The sequence below is a fragment of the Caretta caretta genome, chromosome 7 (assembly GCF_965140235.1).
Source record: "Caretta caretta isolate rCarCar2 chromosome 7, rCarCar1.hap1, whole genome shotgun sequence".
NCBI classification, from domain to species: domain Eukaryota; kingdom Metazoa; phylum Chordata; order Testudines; family Cheloniidae; genus Caretta; species Caretta caretta.
The window spans coordinates 110,448,671-110,466,359 of NC_134212.1; the positions used below are offsets into that span (position 1 = coordinate 110,448,671).

Below are 17,689 nucleotides of genomic sequence, written 5' to 3' on the forward strand. Positions count from 1 at the left end.
TCAGCGGGACTGGACTATTTACCTATTTAACGTTAAGTGTGTGCTTAAATCCTTTTTTGATTTTGGCCTCTTGTCCCTGCTTCAAGCCAAGGATCCAGAGGCTGTGGCTATTTTCCAGCCTCAGAGGGCTTTAGGCTCCCTCTCAAAGGGAGAGGATCCAAGAACTGATTGGAGCCAGACTGTAGTTTAAGTTATCCCTCAGGGTTATGAAGTGTGATTGTTGTGGGGAAGAGGAGGGTCAGAAAGTTAGGGAGGCCAATCCAGGCCACTTTCTTGAATCAGGGCCCAAGACTGGAAATCCAAAGTGCATGCTAAGCTGGAGTAACTACCTTACCCACAGTACTAAGGGACTGTGGGTAGGCGACACTATGAAATGTTGGCTGAAACTCTTGTTGTTTTCGTGTGTCCAGTTACTGCCTGAATTGATCTTTTATGAGAGGTTAGTGGAACAATAAGATGCTTGAACAAACAATTTGGCAAACTTGGAAACCACCTACAGTATCATTTTGACATTATGGTCAGGTAGATGAAACATGAAGACATGAATATAATAATGGCATAATGAGACATCTAAGCATTATTCAGGGCTCTGCGTTAAGAATGGTTAAAAGCTCTGAAATTGTATTTAATTGTCATAGTCTAAGTTTTAATTATAAGATCAGGGCCAATAATTCCTTTTGATTACTTATTTCAAGCCCATTCTTCAAGGGATAGTGAGGCATAATTCTAATGATTTTTGTCACTATTCCCCAGAATATTATTTTTCCGTTTTAAAAGAATCATCCTAAATGAGTAGAGCTCTTTCTATCTAAGCCTTTTAATGAGACAAGGTAGGTGAGGTAATGTCTTTTATTGGACCAACTTCTGTTGGTGAGAGAGACAAACTTTCGAGCTTTTCTTCAGGTCTGGGAAAGGTCACCCACCTTGTGTCTCTAATATCCTGGGACTGTCAGGGCTACAACTACCCTCCATATGCCTTTAATTCACATTAGCAAGTTGACTCTCAATATCATATTTAAGGCCTGCGATTTTCTTACTTTTCTTAAGGATTTCATGATGTCACATCAACAACAATGATAATAAATGAATAATTAGTATTATTTATTACCAGTAGTGCCCACAATTTACTGAGCACTATTTGGTTACACTGTGGTTCCTTGAAGTCCAAACTGGTAGAACTTCAGATTGGTTGGTTTTACAATAACGAATACACTGCAGTTGAATGTTCCAGGGAAAGTGGAATCCACTCTTTACAATCCAACCTTCAAACCATAGATCCTGAGGTCCACTGACATCTGAAATAAAAATTGGGATGCCTGTGATGGCTTCAAGTTTTGACCTGACTCCTATAAATTATGGAAAATGTGTCATCCACATGAACAGCCTAGAATACCAGTTGCCAGCTGTAATATGAAGAGGGATTCTACGGAAACTGAGAACTGGTTATGGCAGATATCCTGTCAAAGGAATGATTTATAATCTGGAAATACAAGCAGTAGGAGAGGCCCACCAGCTAGGCCTGTATCATCTGAAGCAATCAAATCCTGCAAATATAAAGCAATTTAGTATTACCATTTCCAAGTGTTCCCTACAATAAGGACTCTTGTACGCTGAAGTTTAATATTCAGAGCAGAAACCACAAACTCTAACAGCCACTCCTGGTCAAGATAGCTAATAAGAGTTCCCAGGCAAAGGCACTGTGGTAATAGTATTGCTTAAAGCAGCTGGGGATTTAGTTGTATGTCAGCCTCTACATCTGAAGACTAGGAAATGATGGTGGGTCAGACATCCATTTGCTTTATATATTGATATAATTTCATCAGAATTTATGATGTGGGAATTATTGCACTGGCAAGAAATGTAATCTAACCTTCATCTCACACAATGTAGTACAGATATTATTATTTTGAGAAAAATATACTGACTTGTTGAATCAGATTACTCCAAGTGCATTCCTAATGGATTTCAATATTCCCTTGGCTAAAGCACTGCTATTTGTATAGTATTTATTACATTTTAAAAAAACATATACAGGAGATAAAACCTTTTCTGACACTGTATGTTCTTTCATTTTGTAACGTACAAACATACATTTGTTCATTAATTTTAATGTCGAAACTTCTGCACAGGTAATGTTCACCACATTTATTCAACTGCCAATGATTTGGCTATGTATTCTGAATGTATAAGCCGGTTTAAGTACAACTATGGAAAACCATATACTGTCCTCTTTCATCTCCTTGAGTAGACAGTCTGGCCTTAACTGTCAAATTGATGCAGATATTTACAGTCCTTAATTGTCTATGCAGGTCACATGACATGAGACCTGACACTGGGGTTATTCCCAGATCTAGACGGGGTGTCTGTGGAGGCACACAGCACGATCAGGGTATCTTGTATTCTGATATTCCTGGGCTAGGAGAACAGCTTGTAGAGTAGTGCTTTTCTAACTTTTTTTCTCACAATCTAGCGGAAGAAAAACGCTTATCCCCATGACCCAAAACAATACGCTTTTGTGACTAGCGTTTTCATAAAAGCACAATAAAGGGCAATACATGTTTAGCTGTAACCACTTCACATCAAGTAGTAACTAAAATTAGACATTGATGTTACTTGTAAAACATTTTTAAATACAGTGAAAAAGATGATCAGGTTGAGTTTCAGTTACTTAATGTGATGGGTGGGCTTGCCTTTGGTCATGATCTCCTTCCAGTCTGGACCACAAGATGAAAGTGCTCCCCACCTACCAGGTATGCTGTTGAGTCAGTGTCTTTCTTTTGTTTTTAACCTTGTCAGAGTCGAAAATCCCCGTTCACACATGTAGGTTGCTGTGAACCATAGCAACAACAGAACGCTAATCTCACCTAACAGTGAATATTCTTTGAAAACACTTATCCAGAACTGTGACAACTTTAATGACTTGAGTGGTGGTGTGTTGTGAGTGTGCTACCACAGGTGAGTTGCAGCAGCAATTTTTGTTGCTCAGGCATCAAGTTTAGCTCCATTATTGATTCAGGATTTTTGAAAGCAAAAGGATCTTTCACCCAACACTTTCCCTTCAAATTTTCAACCCCCTCTGCAGGGAAATAGCAACTAAAATAGTGTAGACAGCGCAGCAAGATGGAACTGCCTGACACTTTTCATTTCATTCCCTTTTTCTTCCCTGTTGCTGATCTCCTCAGTGTGTAGTAACAGTGTTGGGAACATGTAGTAGCTTGGACAATTACTTTTCAGTCATGCTTGCCAGCGTGCTTCTGACTTTGGGAAAGTTTGTGTCTGTTCACAGGGTTGAAATAAATCATTGCCCCTTCCTTGTAAATTTCAGATTCGATTGGTTTAAAATTGAGAAAATGGCCGCTAGATATGACAACTTTATTAACCAACAGTCATCGTCAAACAAATTTGCCAAGTTAGTTTCTCAAGCAGAAAAATGGAAATCTCATTCCTGAGTTCATACACCCTTCCAAGCCCCCTGCCCCTGACAGCCACCATACTTCAGTGTGAAACAATAAATGAGTATGATCCACTCCCATTTCTGAGCACGACACTTCAATTTTCACTACTTCCTTCGGTACTGCCATAAGATCAGGGGACATACCCTTGGACGCCAAAGCTTTGCTGTAAATAAAATAGTGATTCCAAACACTGACCATTGATCATTACCAGCAGCCTCAGATAGTTTTTTCACAACTCTGTTATTTCTACCTGTTATAGTTGCTGCACCATCACTTATAAGTTCTTTGCAATTAGCCCTGTCATAAATAAAGGGAAGGGTAAACCCCTTTGAAATCCCTCCTGGCCAGGGGAAAGCTCCTCTCACCTGTAAAGGGTTAAGAAGCTAAAGGTAACCTCGCTGGCACCTGACCAAAATGACCAATGAGGAGACAAGATACTTTCAAAAGCTGGGAGGAGGGAGAGAAACAAAGGGTCTGTGTGTCTGTCTATAGTCTGTCTTGGCCGGGGATAGACCAGGAATGGAGACTTAGAACTTTTAGTAAGTAATCTAGCTAGGTATGTGTTAGATTATGATTTCTTTAAATGGCTGAGAAAAGAACTGTGCTGAATAGAATAACTATTTCTGTCTGTGTATCTTTTTTGTAACTTAAGGTTTTGCCTAGAGGGGTTCTCTATGTTTTTGAATCTAATTACCCTGTAAGGTATCTACCATCTTGATTTTACAGGGGGGATTTCTTTATTTCTATTTACTTCTATTTTTATTAAAAGTCTTCTTGTAAGAAAACTGAATGCTTTTTCATTGTTCTCAGATACAAGGGTTTGGGTCTGTGGTCACCTATGCAAATTGGTGAGGCTTTTTATCCAACATTTCCCAGGAAAGGGGGGGTGCAAGTGTTGGGAGGATTGTTCATTGTTCTTAAGATCCAAGGGTCTGGGTCTGTAGTCACGTAGGCAAATTGGTGAGGCTTTTTACCAAACCTGGTCCAGGAAGTGGGGTGCAAGGTTTTGGGAAGTATTTTGGGGGGAAAGACGCGTCCAAACAGCTCTTCCCCAATAACCAGTATTAGTTTGGTGGTGGTAGCGGCCAATCCAAGGACAAAGGGTGGAATATTTTGTACCTTGGGGAAGTTTTGACCTAAGCTGGTAAAGATAAGCTTAGGAGGTTTTTCATGCAGGTCCCCACATCTGTACCCTAGAGTTCAGAGTCGGGGAGGAACCTTGACAAGCCCAGTCCAATTTGTATTTTCCAACTATGCAGTCATGCAGTGCTTCAACTATCTGTGCTCCTCTTGTATTTCTTGGTAAAGTCAGACAACCAGTAAATCTTCCATAAGGTCATCTTGCCATACATACCTGATATAAACTAACAGTGTTTCACAATTTGAAATATCAGTACCCTTGTCACGTTATATAGCAAAATCCTCATCTGACTGTAACTGAAATATAAGCTGGGTTTCCAAGTGCTCTGCAATATCACATATTCACCGAAACATTGTGTTATCACTGAGAGGAATACTTCTCAATTTTTCAGCAGGCTTCTCATTGAAACTTTTATGTGCCATATCCAGAGATGCTGGAAGAATAAGTTTTTTTGGCACTTGTATGGGCCATTTTCTCCTTTGCCACACAGTATGCAATCAAATATGATGCCAGCTGTGTCTTATCATTCAAGGTAGTTGACTGACTAGGAACTTAGGCTGATAACTTTAATTTCTGTTGCTTCCTTTGAAAATATTCAGATGTTTATCAACAAGTTACAAAATATTACATTATTATATTACAATACATTACCATAATATATTACTAATTATTATCCAAACCTGTAATCACATCAAAGAATTAAATCAGGTTTTTTTAACAAGACCTATTTTCTATAAAACCAGGTTAACTAGCATTAATTATATTCATGTCCTTTAATTCTTTGTCAGTTGAATCCTGTATCAGGTTTCCATTTTATGTCAGGCTAACCAGCCTTAAGTTACTTGGGTCATCCCATTTACCCTATCTGAATATTGGCACAACAGTCTTCTGGAACTTTCATTGTATTCCAAGATTTATTAAAAATTAACATCTATTCACATCCTCAGCCAACTCTTTTAGGACTCTTGATTGCAAGTTTTGTGGACCAGCTGATTTTAAAATGTTTATCACGGGCAGATGTTGTTTAGCATCCTCCATAGCTAATGTACTGAAAGTATTTTATTCTCATGTGAGATGAGTACATAGTCCTGCTTCTTTCCAATACAGAACATAAATATTTATTGAACCTTTCTGCCTTTTCTGCTACATCATTAACAATTTTACCATCTCCATCTACTAACGTACCTATACCATTGCTAGGATTTATTTAGTTTCTAATATACTTTAAAAGAAAAAAACCTCCTCTTTATTGTTCTCAGACCTGCCAGCCATGGAGTTTACCCTGGTGTCCTTAACTTCCCTTATCAATTTTCTGCACTTCATTTCATAACTTCTAATTTATCTTGATTGCTATTACCCCCTTCTTCCACTCGTTCCATTTCCACAGAATCAGCATGACTTTTTAAACTGCATATTAAAACATACAATACAATGCAAAATAAAAAAATTAAAACAAAAAATCAAAATATTTTTTATTTTGAAAATGTCAAAATGGGACGTTTCAATGCAAAAAAATTTTTTTTTTGTTTTACTCTTGACCAAAATGAGATTTCTGTGAAATTGACACAATATTGCCAAGAGTATTGATTTGGACAGAACTGCATTTTGCATCTGAAAATGGTTCCAATGAAGCTTTTCCAACCAGCTTTATTTTTCAGTATTCTCATTTATGATTCAGGGCAATTAATGTCAGATTATTGAAAAGAACATGTTCATTTTCTGTAATTTTGGGCAGATCATGTTTAACAAAAGGGGCAAATGCATGTGTCAAATACACCTTTGGCCTGATTCTAATTTCACAATCAGAAGTAACTTCACTGAACTCAGAATTCCACTGAGGCAACCTTTTATATTTACTCACACAAACCACAAAAATAAAAACCCAGGCTTTACTTTTATTGAAAAGTGTACAGTACATGCACAGCAGACATGTCACACTCAAGGGCAAGAAGAGGGCTTTTCAGCTAGTTATTTACCATGATTAAGTGGTAGCGTGACTATTCTACAGGCAGAAGCCACACATGAGATTGGAGCTGCTTCAAAGTGCATATTTCCCTGGGCACAGGTAGGAGAGTTTCAGAATAAATGTGTTGTGTCTCTTGAGATTTAGATCACTGGTTCCTTCACTTATTCTTTTATCCTCATTTTTGAGGTGCATCAGAAAGCAGTCATATTAAAGTATCTATCAGAAAGAAAACTGTAAGATAGTAAAATCTCCTGAGGTTTGGCTGGGTATTTTTTTGTCTGGCTCTACACAAATGGACCCTTGATTTTTAAGCACTTGAATCTAACATAGACCAATATCTTCTGGTCAACAGATCGCAAATGACATCACCATATAGTAGCGTGGGGACCTATTCTGGTAAGAATTGTCTTGGGAGAAGAATTCCATCTCCCATTCTGCAACACTTATTTTGACTTGTGCTTTGTCAAGGAAAAGAATTTGGCCCTCAATGAGAAAAGCAATGTGATATTAATAAAAGTAGCACAAAATATTGTGTGTGTGTTGTAGGGAGGGGCTTGGAGCATTACCTAAATGCATTTATTACAGAGCGCAGCAATGAAACCTGAAGAAGCACCGTTTCAAAACAAATCAGTCAGCATTTTATTGGTGTCGGCCCAGCTTTGTACTAAACACCCAGATTAATGTTAAATCACAGCTCAGGAATTATTCATGAGATCTCATACAATGTAATTGCTGATTTTGGCATCAATAGTCTGCAGTCCCTTTATTTCCTAGATTAACTTCCCTTCCTGAACTACAGTATGTCATGCCAGAGACAATGATCTTGTGTGACATATCTGGGAAAGGGGGACTCACCTATTTTACATAAAACAACCTTTGTAGAATGTACTCATGTTGCTGAGCTGCCAGTTCCTACTGACATTTTACTATGAGCGCAGGGACCCCGCTGCGACGCAAGGAAGCGGCGTGCTAAATGTCTCCTTTCAGACTGTTGACTGAATGGTTAGTTTTATTGCACATCTTTATAAAACACTAATGAAATTACCCTTCACCTATCCTGAAGGATTAGCATTAATGCTCAGAACAAACTGCATGACTACTAATCTCTTAATGTCCCCTAAGATATGTACAAAATGAAATTTATAAATAATAAATGAAATCCAACTTTTTCTAGAACTACTAAACCAACTTCCTTTTTTAAATGGGAATTTTGTGCTCATGGAAACAGAGAGGCTAGTGGGGCTGGGGTTCAGGCTGATGCAGCCCTAGGCACATCACTTGTGCTGTCATCACTGTTTGAAAGTTAAACCTAATAGCGGTTTATCCAAAAGAAAATGGGTCTATTTTTCAGAGGTGCTTAGTACCCCAAACTTCCATTGACTTCAGTTGGATAAATGAATATGAGGGGCGATTAGCTTTGCACTTATAATTTTACAATGGCCAAATACACGGTTTTCCAGTTTTGCCAAAATAACATAATTAATAATAAAAATAAAAATAATAAGAATCAAATTACCTTGAGGCTGAGATCCTGTGCCTCATTTCAGCCCAATTTTCATGGCTGCGTTATCAGCGCCTGCATATTTATAATGGAATTACTGACAGCTCCTTGGAAGCAGACATTGTTGCTGTAAGACAAACATCCTCAGAGCTGGAAGAATTTAGCACGCACAAACCAAATACTAATAATGCTTTTGGTACACAGGACAATATAGAAATGAGAAGATACGTTTTACTTTCTTCACAAAGACACACAGCACATTCATCTGTAAATGATTGCATTTCTAGCTGCGACAGAATGGTCGCGCTGGGCATATAAATCTCACCTTCAAAATAAATTCTTTCCTTCTACAAAAAATGGCAAGAACCAGAAACTTCAATCAATGTCCTATACTTGAAAACTATGACACTGTCAAACTGGTGTCATTAAAGCTAACTAACCATATTAAATGAATATTAAAATATAGGTTTCTTTGCATAACATAATGAGTAAAACTGCTTTTAAGTTTTTCCCTGTGCTTTGAGGTGTAGGTGGCATTTTCATTCCAAAACTTTGAAGTCAGAACAAAATGTGCAGGTAGAGGGTACTAGATCAAATAATAATCAACTTCAAAAAGCATTTTGGTTGTTAGATGTCCCAGGGCTAATTTCCTCTAGACATTTTAAATGTAAATGTCTAAACTCATTTAAAAATTGTAAATTGGTCTAGGTTCAATCAAAACCCATCCTGACACAGAACAGGGAGACTGAGCTAATTGTCATTTGTTTGTCAAATGAATTCCATTTGGAAAGCAATGAAACCTCCAAGCTAATTCTTTTAAGGTGAGCTGGTAGTTGTATTATCAGTTAAATGCAGTAAAATGGATAATCACATGATGATAATGAAAACTGAACCTATGTTACCACTCAGGCTTAGTGTGCCACCGGGCATGTAGTGATGGAACTTAAGTACTGTAATGTTCCATTGGGCACAATGGCACCAAGTCTGCTCTTTAGCCTTACAGACACTTTCTTTGCATTTTAAAAAACTTTTATCAAAGCACCGTGGCAATATAGAAAATGTCAAAGTGAAATGCACTGTAGGCAAATTGAGATTTCATTAAGTTTAAATTTATTGCTTTTGACTGATGTATTACCATGCTTGTTAAGAACCAGTAATTTGGAATATCTGCCTGCCTGGTAAAATAGCTTTGTCTCCTTGCGTAATATTTTCCATGGACTTTGAAAGGCCACAGTAATTCAAAGAAAGTGTGGACTATTTAATTTTTTTCTAAAGAACAATTTCAAATATTTGAAGGCACCTGACTTAGTGGACTGATCAACTTAGGCAGTAGTCCTAAGTGTTTTGTTGGCACACTTGGTAGTTGATCGCAACATTCATGTGTTGTAGTTATACGAGAGTCATAAAAAACATTTCATTCATTGACAATGGAAGCCTGGGAAGAACTTAGTGATTCTACCTGGTCTGTTGCTTCTGAGAATATTTATATTGGAAGCAACTGGAAGTAGCTATGAGAGATAACAAACCCAACAGACTGGTGTAAGAGTGTGTTTTGGTGCAAATAGCCCAAAGTCTATTTACTGACAGGTGGTTTTGAGTGTCAGCCCCGGCACATTTGCCACATAAAGGCTTTAAGAGATTGGTGAAGAGTTAAAACATACATATTCTTACAGCAGTTTAAGAGAAAGTGTCCAGCTGCAAACTGGAGCAGAGGTGTTGTCTGGAGTCCTGTGGATTGTAAGATGCAGCTTGCTTTTACTATATAAAATCTCTATTCCGAAGCCTAGAGAACCTACTGTAATGAACTTGGACTAAGATACAGCGTCCTGTTACTGGAAAAACTCCTCTCTCTCCCAAAAGGAAACAACCCACTCCAGATGTCAGACTTTCCTGACTATTCAGTAGCTGTGGTTAGAGGGTAACAACCAAAGGAAGTGGTTGCTATTGCAGCACTGTGGACCAAATTCATCTCAGAAATAGCTTTGACTGAAAGCTTTCATTCCCATTTCTGAGCTGTACTGACCAGCTCCACTCCCAAGAATAGGGGGATGCCAGGAAGCTTGTGTCATCATGCTCCTCCCCATAGATGGGCTTTCTAGCACTATAGGTCTGCAGCCTGAAATCAATCCCAAAGTACACAACACAGAGTCAGTAAAGCCCTGAGTGTACTGTGGAGTCCTGGTAGCAAAGAGGTTGGCTTTATCTACTGCCACCCCATAAGAACAACAAAAAGGATTCTTCCCTTAGCCTCAAACAGGCTTCAATCACCACCGATGTCCAAAATGCTGGTATAAAGTCACTTCTTTGGCTGGCATAGTCAGATCCTAGTCCAGAACCCTGTACACCACTGCAAGAAAAGGGATCAGAGCACAAACATCCATGATCACTTCTGACTTTCATTGATCTGGCACACGTGTGTGTGTGTAAAATAAAATAAATGTTTGTGATTTTCTACATCTGCCTTTGTCCCCTTCCCTGTCTTCTCACTATAAATAAAAAGTTCCAGAGGTGGCTGCCTTAGTATTTTTCACAGAAAATTTAGAATGGGTGAAATTCTGAGCCAAGAGTGAATTTTGCAAGTTGATCTGCAAAAAACATTTTGGGCTCTCAGAATGTCATATGAGGACATGAAAATCTTGCAAACACAGAAGTGACATTTTTCATGCAGAGTTCTTGCAAACTTCCCTTCCCTGCTGCCCACATTTCAACCAGACCTTCTACCAGTATCTTTTTTGAAACAGCATCTAGAGACTTCTAGCTTCATCAGGCCCATAGCACCAGATTATTTCATTTAGGTTTTAATCATTCCTTCTCAGGCAAAAGATCCCTTGATTTCAGTGAGAGTTTTCACTGAGTAAGGACTCTGTGAAAAAGGAATAAGAATGTAAGCATTTGGCTCAATGGCTCCCTGAGTTCTCATTTATGTCAACAACAATTGTGTGTATGCAACAAGAGAAAAATAACACACACAGACAGGGTTAATGAAGAGGCATATGTATACACACTTATGTGCAGGGATGCCAAGCAGGACAGCAAAACACTGTAGACACCATGGCTGAGGTTTGAAAATCTGCCTAAGGGATTTGGACACGCGGGCCCAGGTCCTCAAAAGTATTTATGTGCAATTGATTTCAATGGGAGTTACGCACCTGAACACCTTTGAGCATCTGAGTCCCGGTTTCCATTAAAAAGAATGAGAACTGGACATCCGCTTTTTTTTGTTTTTACATGTTGCACAAAGGTTGAAATAACTAAATAACTAAAATAAGTGGAGTTGGGAGCTTAAGGTACAGAATTAAGTAATAGCTGTTTATTTGATAAAATGCCCAGTTTTGCTTTCAGATACATGTGTGTAACTTCCTTTCAAGTCAGGGGGAGTTTTACATGTCCACACTTAAGGGCAGAATTTGGTCCAATGTGATAACACAGCAGTTTGTAATCTGAAAGTGAAGAGCACTTATAGCATTTTAAAGAAGTCTGTAGTTAACTCAAAACAGCCAGAAAGGTATAACATCTGCAAATAATTTCTCCATCTCACATTACAGTAATTTCAACAAAATCACTACCTTTTTTTACTCTTACTTTAAGGTACAGAACAAAATTTGCATTTTGGAGTGAGCCACTAGGTGAAGCTGAAGACCTGTAGAGCAAATTAAAAACATTAAAAAAACGAAAAGAAAAGAAAAGAAACCATAAGGATAGAGATTTAAATCCAGACTTTTTAAGGCAGGCCTGGAACTGGATTAGGACAATGATTTTTGGATATTGTCTTTGCTATCATCTGGTAGGAGGACATAAGAACTGGCCTGGAATCTGAAAACATCTGCGTGCTTGAGTTCATAGTTAGCTAAACTGAACTGGGGGGGAAAGTCTGCTATTTAACAGCAGGCTGAATCAAAACAAACAGTGATTGAAAAGAGCTTTTAAAAAGTGCCCAAGGGAGCAGTGAAACAATAAAAGAAAGGACAACTTGAGATACCACAGAAGCAGTTAAAGGCAGAAATTAATTGTCAGCACAGTTTTAAACTGAAAGGGAACTACGTAGAAAAACATAAACCACCTAAAAAACGGATTGACCCATTTGCCTTTAATTACTGACAAAACAATAAAGTCTCTTCCCTACATACAACAATTTTAAAAGACAAGTAGTATTACCTATGATCATGGTTTCAAACTAACAGAATAGTTCTCCTTTGTAGATAAATAATCCCATAGTAGTGGCAATCAGATATAATGCATCAGGTAACAACAGAGCACTTCCTGTTTTGGAAGGTCAAAATAAAATAATTAGACATATGGCATGTTGGTGTCTTTTGATTCATTTAAAAAAACTTGAGTGAATCAACACCATCGTAAGAGTTTGCCTCTGATTAATGTACTGTACCGAGACCATTTAGTTGTGTAGTATCCACAGAAAAACCACCTTGTTTCACTGTTCTGTTTCAGCACAGCAAATGTATAGTTTGTAATGATGCACTGAGTGATTCAGAAAGACTCCATTTCTACATCTCTTTGTGATCCTCGCCATTGAGTTCTGACAGGCGTTATATAGACATGGAAAATAATATAAAGAGTTCCAAATATCTGTGTATATATTTTTTTCTTGTACTGCGTGAGACTGAAACAGTCAATCAGAAAATTCTCAAAAATGTGATGGTGCCATTCCAGGAATAAGGTTGTCAGCTCTGCTAAATTACAAAAAGCATTTTCTCTGTCCTCATTAGGCTTTGCTGCTCTGCTTTAGCGTGCTACTTACTTGTTATAAATTGATCTGATTGGGAGACTGAGGCATATAAAACAATATGGTCACTGTTGGCTGGCAGCCATGGTTTTACTCAGTCATGGTGCTACCAGTAATGAAATTCTGCCCATTGTGACCCTATATCAGAGTCTTATTGCACATTTCAGACAAAAGTTTCCAAAACTATTTTTTTTTTCATTTAAAGCAAACTTCATTGAGGCTTGCTGGCATCCAAAACACTTTCATAGTGTTCTAGTATGCCAAAGAAACAGCAGTCGCAAGACTGCACAGCTCAGATAAAGCCAGTAAGCCATCCTTTTCCTCAGGGTAGCGTGAGAAGTCAGGAGACTTGTGTTCTCTTCCCAGCTCTGTCAATGACTAGCTGTGACCTTGGGCAAGTCACTTCACCTTGCTGTGCCTCTGTTTCCCCTCCCACCCTTTGTTTGGCTTGTCTATTTGAACATGAAGCTCTTTGTCACAGGCACTGGCTCTCACTATGTGTTTGTACAGTGACTAGTACAATGTGTCTGTGCCAAAGAGCTTATTGTCCAAGCCTGATTGGGCCTCTTGGCACTACTGTAATACAAATAATAATAGGGCACTCAAGAGTGTGAAATAAAGGGAGTTGGAAATTCTGGAAAATCATCACATTGTCAGGAAATTATGAACAAGACCAATTCATAACTGTTTAGACTGTCATTTTGGGCCCTGTGATCCAGTCTTTGCAGGGCCTGGGAATACCTGACTGTTCCAATCACACCTGGAATGATGGTGGAAGTAACCTTATCATGAAGCTGGTGTCAACCATGCTGCTCTGACTTCTCCTGGTGTCATGTGTCACTGAGCTTGGGTATTACTGCATGTACTTCAGCACAAGAGGACAAATTAAGTTCAGAATGTCAGCCTCTGCTTTGAGTTTCATTGACTTTTCTCAGCCTTTGATACAAGATAATGCTAAAAACTAATGGCCCAGGTCTATGACTGGGTTCCCTTAGGCACTACAGTAATTCAAATGAATAATAACAAATAATAATGAAGATAATATATTTGTGGTTTGCATTGATTCCATGTTTAGGAAGACGCTTTACATTCCAGAGGAAAGTTTGGTTGTTTTCTATTGCAGACAGCATTAAGGGCCCCATGCCAGCTTGAATGTTGGATAGGGGAGGCTGTATTCAACCTAAGGACCAAAACCAAGTAGCTGAGCTGGATGCTGAGAAAAAGTGCCGGGGACAGTGGGCTGAGGGGAAGGAGTTCTGCCCCCAAGGATGAGGGGAAGCTGTAGAGTGTTTCTGTTTAGGTTACATTAGCCTGATGGCCAAAGTAGACCTCTGAACCTCATGTGTGTCCTTACTACAGGAAAAAGGACCAGAGAATCTCGGCAGCAGTGGTTCCTCTGGCCCTTCCTCTGCCCCTGCATGTTACTATACAGGGATCTGCTGCAGAGTAGGGTGTACGACCCTGCGTGACCTTCACACATGAGTCTTGCCAAGCCACACTATTACCACTGCCTAGGAATCCTTAGCAGTCTTGAAAGAAGGGAGAGAATTTGCCTCAACTAATATAATGACACATTACACGAGAGGCGTTGTGCTTCATGAAAGTTAGAAGTAGCACGACATGCAAGAAGAGGGAGTGAGGAGAAAACCAGTTAACCACAATGTTTGTTTTGCAGTGAGGCAGCAGCAGAGGATTTGAAGGCACCAGGCACAGCATGTTAAAGACCATTTTATACTAAAGGTTGGCTTTGCTGGGAAGTACCTCATGCTAGTCTGGTATAATGTGTATCTGTAAGAAATAGCACCTATCAGACAAAGACATTTGAGTCATTTACATAGCCTCATCAGCAGTGCAGAATGGCTCCTTGTGGAGTCAGACATTTGAAAACAGATAAAGCCCGTAAAGAATGCTCCTTTTCTCCCTAAAAGATTAATCTAGATGCGAACACATTAGCACTGTTTAAGAGAGAGTATTCTCTTTGACAGATAATTGGGATTGGGAATATTAGATTACCAAATAATGGACCTTTTAAATTCTGTCATCATTACTTATCGGGTACATTAGTTTCAAACCTGCAATTTTGAACTTAGCGTTATTGAGCTTTTGGAAGATTAAATTACTGAACTTTTGTTTGTGAATGTCTCTGTGAAATTTCCTGAAAAGGATAGTTGTCGTCCTTCATTGTGTAAATGTGAATGCCAAATAACATACTTTATTGATATTTATAGACATACAAATGATAGGACTAATGCACCTTAATGTCTGTCTACCTGAGTGGAAAAGCAGAGTGTTAGATAATACAGTGCACTGTATCCGCTTTGTACACTGGTCCAGAGGAGTTATCTCCCCGTCCCAAAAGCCTTATTTCAGAAATGGCATTGAATAGATAGCCTTGCACTAAGGGTTTCCTGTATAAATGTTATTTTCTTTTACCCACTTGATGTGACTCAGAAATACAGATAATCAGCACTATATAGGTCCTCATTCTGCCACCTTTGAGTGTAGCTTGCGAATGGAGCCAGCCATCCCAAACACATGAAAATAGACCTTGATATTGATAACGAGAACATCCTGAGTTACAGTAGACAAAAGGCATAAAATCCCTCATGCTTCAAGTCATAGATCAACCTCCAGGTGACAGGTTTATGAAGAAGATAGCCTTAAGGGGTATTTATTCCAGAATTGTTCACTGTGGGGTTTATTGCACCTTTCTCTGAAGCACTATCACAGAGAGGATGCTGGACTGGAAGGACCAATGGTGTGACATGGTATGGTAATTCTTATGGCACTTATCCTGATATTCATTCCATGCAGGTGGACTGCTGTTCCCGCACTGATCCCCATTGATTTCATGGACACAGCCATGCACTCACATATACTGAAGTGCAAGATCAAGTCTTTAGGCTGGGATCTTCAAAGGAACCTAAGGGAGTTAGTCATCCAAATCCCATTACAATGCAGTTCCTGGACACTACAGTGCTAATAAGCGATGGTCACATAAACACCACTCTATACCGGAAATGTACTGACTACTATACTTACCTACATGCCTCCAACTTTCATCCAGACCATACCACACGATCCATTGTCTACAGCCAAGCTCCATGATACAACTGCATTTGCTCCAACCCCTCAGACAGAGACAAATGCCTACAAGATCTCTATCAAGCATTCTTACAACTACAATACCCACCTGCTGAAGTGAAGAAACAGATTGACAGAGCCAGAAGAGTACCCGGAAGTTACCTACTACAGGAAGAAAAGGAGTACTTGTGGCACCTTAGAGACTAACAAATTTATTTGAGCATAAGCTTTTGTGAGCTACAGCTCACTTCATCAGATGCATTCAGTGCATTTCCACTGAATGCATCCGATGAAGTGAGCTGTAGCTCATGAAAGCTTATGCTCAAATAAATTTGTTAGTCTCTAAGGTGCCACAAGTACTCCTTTTCTTTTTGTGAATACAGACTAACACGGCTCCTACTCTGAAACCTACTACAGGACAGGCCCAACAAAGAAAATAACAGAACGCGACTAGCCATCACCCGACTAAAACCTCTCCAGCGCATCATCCAGGATCTACAACCTATCCTGAAGGATGACCCATCACTCTCACAGATCTTGGGAGACAGGCCAGTCCTTGCTTACAGACAGCCCCCCAACCTGAAGCAAATACTCACCAGCAACCACACACCACACAACAAAAACACTAACCCAGAAACCTATCTTGCAACAAAGCCCATTGCCAGCTGTGTCCACATATCTATCCAGGGGACACCATCATAGGGCCTAATCACATTAGCCACACTATCAGAGGCTCGTTCACCTGCACATCTACCAGTGTGATATATGTCATCATGTGCCAGCAATGCCCCTTTGCCATGTATATTGGCCAAACCAGACAGTCTTTGCATAAACGAATAAATGGACACAAATCAGACATCAAGAATTATAACATTCAAAAACCAGTCGGAGAATACTTCAATCTCTCTGGTCACTCGATTACAGACCTAAAAGTTGAAATTCTTCAACAAAAAAAACCTTCAGAAACAGACTCCAATGAGAGACTGCTGAATTGGAATTAATTTGCAAACTGGACACCATTAACTTAGGCTTGAATAAAGACTGGGACTGGATGTGGCATTACACAAAGTAAAACTGTTTCCCGATGTTTATTCCCCCCCCACACACACACACACTCACACACACTGTTCCTCACACGTTCTTGTCAACTGCTGGAAATGGACCACCTTGATTATCACTACAAAAGGTTTTTTTTTCTCTTCTACTGGTAATAGCTCACCTCACCTGATTACTGTCCTTACAGTGTGTATGGTAACACCCATTGTTTCATGTTCTCTGTGTATATAGACAGGTTTCAGAGTAACAGCCATGTTAGTCTGTATTTGCAAAAAGAAAAGGAGTACTTGTGGCACCTGAGAGACTAAACAATTTATTTGAGCATAAGCTTTTGTGAGCTACAGCTCACTTCATCGGATGCACAAGTACTCCTTTTCTTTCTGTGTATATAAAATCTCCCCACTGTATTTTCCACTGTGTGCATACAATGAAGTGAGCTGTAGCTCATGATAGCTTATGCTCAAATAAATTTGTTAGTCTCTAAGGTGCCACAAGTACTCCTTTTCTTTTTGCGAATACAGACTAACACGGCTGCTACTCTGAAACCTAATTCCCTTACACACTTTTGAAAATCCCCCCATATTTTCTAAAGTAGTTTGATAAGAGCAGGACTTAATTTTTGTTAACTTTTTCCACCTTTTAAGAAGTCAGTAGAGTAGTGAGCCAACAAATATGGTGAGTGATAAGCTAAAATTGAGAAAATGTGAGAGTAATATGCTTGTGAGAATATATGTTTATTTAAGTA

The 17,689-nt window shown here is 39.1% G+C and overlaps 1 long non-coding RNA gene across 1 annotated transcript in view; it reads right to left on the bottom strand.

Moving 5' to 3' along the window:
* Positions 1-1,084: 1,084 nt before the first annotated feature.
* The window catches only part of LOC125639949 (uncharacterized), a 37,941-nt gene continuing 21,336 nt past the window's right edge, over positions 1,085-17,689 (bottom strand). Inside the window, exon 3 of the long non-coding RNA XR_007357643.2 lies at positions 1,085-1,295. This is a non-coding gene — a long non-coding RNA (uncharacterized LOC125639949). The remainder of the gene's footprint in view (positions 1,296-17,689) is intronic.